The sequence below is a fragment of the Sphaerodactylus townsendi genome, linkage group LG08 (assembly GCF_021028975.2).
Source record: "Sphaerodactylus townsendi isolate TG3544 linkage group LG08, MPM_Stown_v2.3, whole genome shotgun sequence".
Lineage (NCBI taxonomy): Eukaryota > Metazoa > Chordata > Lepidosauria > Squamata > Sphaerodactylidae > Sphaerodactylus > Sphaerodactylus townsendi.
In genome coordinates this window covers 65,247,868-65,253,867 of record NC_059432.1, presented here as the reverse complement: position 1 = coordinate 65,253,867, position 6,000 = coordinate 65,247,868, and positions in this window count along the sequence as shown.

Genomic DNA, 6,000 nt, shown 5'->3' with positions numbered 1-6,000 from the left:
TGATGTCTCAATGTGCCTTCAACTCTTCCTAGCATTATTGTCCTTTCCCGTGAGTCTTGTCTTCTCATAATGTGACCCAAGTATGATAGCCTCAGTTGGGTCATTTTAGCTTCCAGGGAAAATTCAGGCTTGGTTTGATCTAGAACCAACTTACTTGACTTTTTGACAGTCCATAGTATTCATAAAACTCTCCTCCAGCACCAAATTCCAAATGAACCAATGGTTTTCCTGTGTGCTATCTTCATTGTACTATTGTACTCTTCATATCCCTAACTAGTGAGTTATCTGGATCTTGGTTGCCAGTTGACACATCACTGCCATTGAGGACTTTCTCTAGCTCCTCCATGACTGACCTTCCCAGTCTCATTCTCCTTTGGATTGGAAGCACGGCCTTTAGTTTACAAGACCTAAGCAAGGCTGTTAACAAGAAGACATTTTGAAGATCATTAATACACAGGGCCATCATAAGTTGGAAGCGAACTGATAGCAGTCAAGACACACACTCAATATGTTCTGCCACTTTCCTTGCAATTCACATAGTCAGAGAGCCCGAGACATAGGTGCACCACACAGCATGGTTGGCTGTCTACAACAAGAGAATCTAGAATTAGCTGTGTTACTTGTTTTAGTCTATGAAAAAAGAAAGAGAAATGAAGATACACCAGGATTCTCCCATCTCCATACTTCTGATTTTAATGGGATTTGCTGGATCTTATGCATTCCCTCAAAGAAGTAGGAAAGGGCCAAATCCTCCTATATGGACCTGCCCATCACTTAAGATCAGCTTCTGAGATCTTCCTGGGTCCTCCATCTCCAGTAGCCAGGTGCATATCAACCATGAGGGGACCTTTTCTGTAATGGTAACTTGGCTACAGAATACCTTCCTAGAAATATTTGCATGGCACCGACTTTTCTATTTTCCAGGGTTAAACAGTGTTATTTCTCCAAATCTGACAAAGAATGTATTTTTGTTGTAAAATGCTGCTATTTATTATGATTTGTTGGATTTTTAACTGGATATTGCATTTGGGTTTTATTGCACTGATTTTAGGTTGTAAACCATTTTTGAAATGGTTAAATATGTAGGAAATGGTTAAATATTTTAATGGTTAAATATTTAGAACTCCTGCAGAAATTGTCATCATTCACACAGGGTTTGCAGTCAGTCAGGTGCTTTATTTTATTGCAATCCTGCTTTAATCAAAGCAGAAGGTAGAGAGGAGAAAGAGCTTGAGCTTATTGGGAAGCATGACCACAGTGTGGCTTACAGTACAATCCTATGGAGAGATACTCCAGTCACAGACAACACAATTCAATGGACTTAAAGTAAAGGTAAAGTTTCCCCTTCAGTCATGTCCGACCCGGGGGTACCACTGCAAGCAGTGATTTCATAGGCAAGCCTCTTTTGTGGGGTAGTTTGCCATTGCTTTCCCCAGCTATTCTTTACCCCCTAGCTATGAGCTAGGTAGTCAGTTACCGACCAAGAAATGGATGGATGGCTGAGTTGACCATGAGCCAGCTGCCAGGATATCTGACCCACAGGGGGCTCGAACTCCTGACCATGTGAGTGGCAGGGCAAGCACTTAACCACTACGCTACACGGCTGTGGACTTAGACTGGTGTAACTCTGCATAGGATTGCACTATAAGAAGTATATGTTGCTGACAAATGGGGAAAAAGTCACCCAGCGACACTTCTAGAGAAAATCCAAAGCAAATAAACTTTTTTTTTGCTATCAAGTCACAGCTGACTTATGGCAACCCCATAAGGTTTTCAAGGCAAGAGACAGTGGGAGGTGATTTGCCGCTGCCTGCCTCCACAGCACAACCCTTGGAGATCTCCCATCCAAATGCTAGCTATGGTCAGGGCTGAGAGTGTCAAAGCAAACAAACTGCATACACAATAATCCTTTCCTTTTCCAGTACCTCTGCAATCCATCCTTGGAACACAACCTTGCCAAGGCTCCAGTCTTGGCAGCAGCAATTGGGATTCCAGAACTGCTGGGTACAAAAGGGGCCGGAAGCCACTGCTGGGGAAACACCACTCATGGGTGGGAAGGTAGAACCCACTGAGAAGGAAGGACAGAGATGAACCCTTGAGGCACAAAGCCCTCTACCACCCAAACGGTCAATCAGTTGTAAAGGCTGAAGTGGCACCCCAGGAGTTCCCAGCAGCTTGGATCGCTTCCTGGCAGCCATCTGTATTTTTAGCCTTTGAGGTTTCCGATTCCACTCAATCCATAATTCCATCAATAGAATATTTAACCTTAAAGCCTTGATCACAGGAGAGAAACAGCAACCTCTTGGATTGGGCAACGAAGGGAAGGCAATGCCAGAAACCCTTTGCCCTGCAGCACTGAGAAGCTAGCGCTTACACCAGCCCTGCTGTTGGCCTTGGGGAATCTGCTGCTACCTTCCTTGGGCTCAACATTGACCACAGAACATTCGCCTGCTTGTCCCATTTTCCACCTGCTTCTGCTATATGGGAGCAGCTCTAGATTGCTGCTTAGGGAATAGTGAAGTGCCCTTGAGGGACAGCACCAGGTGTCATTCAGCACTCAAACATGCACAATGTCACTCTTTATTGCCTGCTGCATAACGTGCACTTCTTGCAAAATAATAACGCTAATAAAAAAGAGAGAAATGCAAGGAGACTCCAAACAACCCAAATTAGAAACCCCTTTAGGTTACTCCACTCATTTAGTCTCCTGGCAAATGGTTAGAGTGACTCCCCCTCAGAGGGAGCACCTTGGTAGAAAAAATACGAGGCCTCACAGCATTCATTTTTCCAGGTCTCCCATTACGTGCTGGAGAGCCACAACGTAACTTGCATATTTTCATGAATCCCCCATCCATCCTCAGCAAGATATATAGTCCCCATGGCCACAGATACTTAACACCTGACTTCCCACACATACCTCCCACAACACACACAAAATCCCTCATTTATTGCAAGTCAGAGGGATCTCCCAATAATAATTAACCTCCAACAGTCGGGTCAATTGATTATTCATTAACATAACTTTTCCCAAGACTGGCACAGTTTTATAGGAGAAAAGAAATTTTGATTAAGTATTGCAGCCACCACCCAGATCGTGCTTGTGACCAGCATCCAGCTGCCCTGATGAAACCCAACACTAGCAACACGCAAAGCTAAGCGGCAGTCTAGGACCACTACTGCTCCACTACATTCCCCAGCCCAGGCGCACAAACCAAGATGTAACCTTGGCTTTCAAGGGACCCAGCAGCCGGGTCCCACTCCCAAGGTGACATCTCTTCAGATGTCATGGAGAATGAGAGTCTGGGTGACAGAGGGTGCCAGTCTGCGGTGGGGGAAGATGTTCCCTTAGATGGGACCCCTTCCTTAGTTGGTGGTCAGATATCCTCTCGCACTGAGGATACCCCTCGGGGAGGTGGGGGGCTCCTTGTAGTGGGTGATTCGATCATCAGGAATATAGAGAGTTGGGTTTGTGACAGGCGTGATGACCGCATGGTGACTTGCCTGCCTGGTGCGAAGGTTGCGGATGTCACGCTACGTCTAGATAGGCTGTTAGACAGTGCTGGGGTGGAGTCAGCAGTTGTGGTCCACATTGGTACCAATGACATTGGGAAATGTAGCCGGGAGGTTCTGGAAGCTAAATTTAGGCTGCTAGGAAAAAGGTTAAAATCCAGGACCCCCAAGGTGGCATTCTCTGAAATGCTACCTGTTCCACGCGCAGGGCGAGCTAGGCAAGCGGAGATACAGGGTCTCAATGCGTGGATGAGAAGGTGGTGCAAGGCAGAGGGTTTCAGATTTGTCAGGAACTGGGGAACCTTTTGGGATAAGGCAGGCCTGTACAAAAGGGACGGGCTTCATCTTAACCAAAGAGGAACCAGGCTGCTGGCGCTCAACATTAAAAAGGTGGCAGAACAGCTTTTAAACTGATCCCTGGGGGAAAGCTGACAGGAGCTGAGGTGACTTCGGTTCGGAATACAGAGTCCATGGGGATGCAGACAGAGAAGGAGGTTTTTTTAAATCAACCACATACAAGTGAAGAGCACAGCAATGTGATAAGTGATAGTGTCTACAAAAGGCTAGAGGGCAAAACACATAAATCCCAGGTTAGGGACAGAGACAGAGTATACAAGTGTCTCTATGCTAATAGTAGAAGCATTCGACCTAAAATGGGGGAGCTGGAGTACAGAGTTTTGAAGGAGGACATTGATATAGTGGGCATCACAGAGACATGGTGGAATGAGGAGAACCAGTGGGATGCTGTTATCCCAGGTTACAGGCTCTACAGGAAGGATAGGACAGGGCGTATTGGGGGTGGAGTGGCCCTCTACATCAAAGAGAGCATAGTGTCACATAAAATAGACAATGCAGGGGGAGCTGATTCCCCTACAGAAGCACTGTGGATATCAATACCAGGGGTGAAGCATAGTTTAACATTAGGAATATATTATCGTCCCCCTGACCAAAGCGCACAAGAGGATTCTGAGATGGAAAAAGAAATTAGAGAGGCCAACAAAAGCAAAAATGTCGTGGTAATGGGCGATTTTAACTATCCCCATATAAACTGGAAAAATGCATGTTCAGGTCATAGTAAGGAGAGAACATTCCTGGATATGCTAAATGACTGTGGCTTAGAGCAGATGGTTGTAGAACCAACCAGGGGAGATGTGATCCTAGATCTAATTCTATGTGGGACCCAGGACCTGGTGCGGGAAGTCAGTGTTGTTGAGCCGATAGGGAACAGCGACCACAATGCTGTCAGATTCAGTATCTCTGCATGCGAACAAGTGACAACTACTAATGTAGTTACATTTGCCTTCAGAAAGGGAAATTTCTCAAAGATGAGGGGGATAGTGCGCAGGAAGCTGAAAGGGAAAATCAAGAGAGTCAAAAATGTCCAAGATGCTTGGAGGTTATTTAAAAACACAGTCACAAAAGCTCAGCTGGAATGTGTTCCGCAGGTTAGGAAAGGCAGCGCCCAGTCCAAAAGAAAGCCACCATGGTTAACAAGGGACGTTGAGGAAATTATTAGGAAAAAAAAGATGTCTTTTAGAAAATGGAAGTCCAACTTAACTGATAAAGAATACCAGAGAGAACACAAATGGTGGCAAAAGAGAAGCAAGTTAGCTGTAAGGGAGGCAAAAAAGGATTATGAGGAACACATGGCTGTGAACATCAAAACCAGCAACAAACAGTTCTTCAAGTACATCAAAAGCAGGAAGCCAGCAAGGGAAGCGGTAGGCCCGTTAGATGACAAAGGAACAAAGGGTGTGCTAAAAGATGACAGGGAGATTGCAGAAAAGCTGAATGAATTCTTTGCATCTGTCTTCACCCAAGAGGAGGTGAGGAAAATTCCTGCACCTGAACCAAGCTTCTTAGGAGGCGAATCCGAGGAACTAACAAAGATAGTGGTAGACAAGGAAGAAGTTCTGGCAGCCATTGATAAACTAAATGTTACCAAATCCCCTGGCCCAGATTGCATTCACCCAAGAGTTCTTAAAGAGCTCAAGCATGAAATTGCTGATCTTCTCACTTTAATATGCAACTTATCCTTGAAATCAGGCTCCATCCCTGAAGACTGGAAGATGGCCAATGTCACACCAATCTTTAAGAAAGGATCTAGGGGGGACCCGGGAAATTACAGGCCAGTCAGTTTGACATCTGTTCCTGGTAAATTAGTAGAATCTTATGGCATTGTAGACTAACAGACTGACATACGATCGCGTAAGCTTCTGTGGACTAGAATGCACTTCACTAGATATGTAATGTTACCATTAGCTGCTAAATTACACATGTGCGCCTTGTAACACAGAATATAGCTAGTGGAGCCAAAAGTCTATGAAATGCAAAATATAAGCTTACAATGTAGTAACATTTTCAAAATGTTCTGACAATTGTAAAGCTCTAGGTTTTGGTGAGGACATTTGTCTTTGCTGCTGCTGGCTGAAACTACAAAATAGCATCACACAACCAAATCACTGTTTTCCTCAAGTAATATTTTATATA